This window comes from Penaeus monodon, chromosome 29, assembly GCF_015228065.2.
Source record: "Penaeus monodon isolate SGIC_2016 chromosome 29, NSTDA_Pmon_1, whole genome shotgun sequence".
NCBI lineage: Eukaryota > Metazoa > Arthropoda > Malacostraca > Decapoda > Penaeidae > Penaeus > Penaeus monodon.
Genome location: NC_051414.1, coordinates 12,493,037 through 12,493,510, shown reverse-complemented (window position 1 = coordinate 12,493,510; position 474 = coordinate 12,493,037).

The following is a 474-nucleotide window of genomic DNA, read 5'->3' as shown; positions in this document are numbered from 1 at the left end:
TTTTTTTTTTTGTATAAAGCACATTCTCCATAAACTAATTGGTCATTGCAGACAACAGCATGAAGTAAATCGTAAAAAGGCTTTCACTGAAACGCGGAAGATAGTGAGTGACATGTGTCTGAGGATCTTGTCACCCATTCCCTGTCATTTGGTTCTTTTCTTTGTCGAATATATGATAAATTGTGTGTTTGTGGTTATATCATTGGTGAAATTTGTCATTTTCTACTCTGAAAATACTACTACTGTATATCGACAAAAGAAATGTAAAGAAACTCGAATTAGACAGCAATATTTGCATGAGAGGCGAATGAATGAAGTCGCAGCTCATCTCTTTCCTTTACCCTCTGTCTCAGGACTCACAGAGTCCCACGGTAATGCTTCCACCCACACTTCATATCATATTTTTTTTATATGAAGTTGGTCTATTTGAAGCCCACTCTTGCATCAACTGATATTGAATGTGGAAATTTTCAT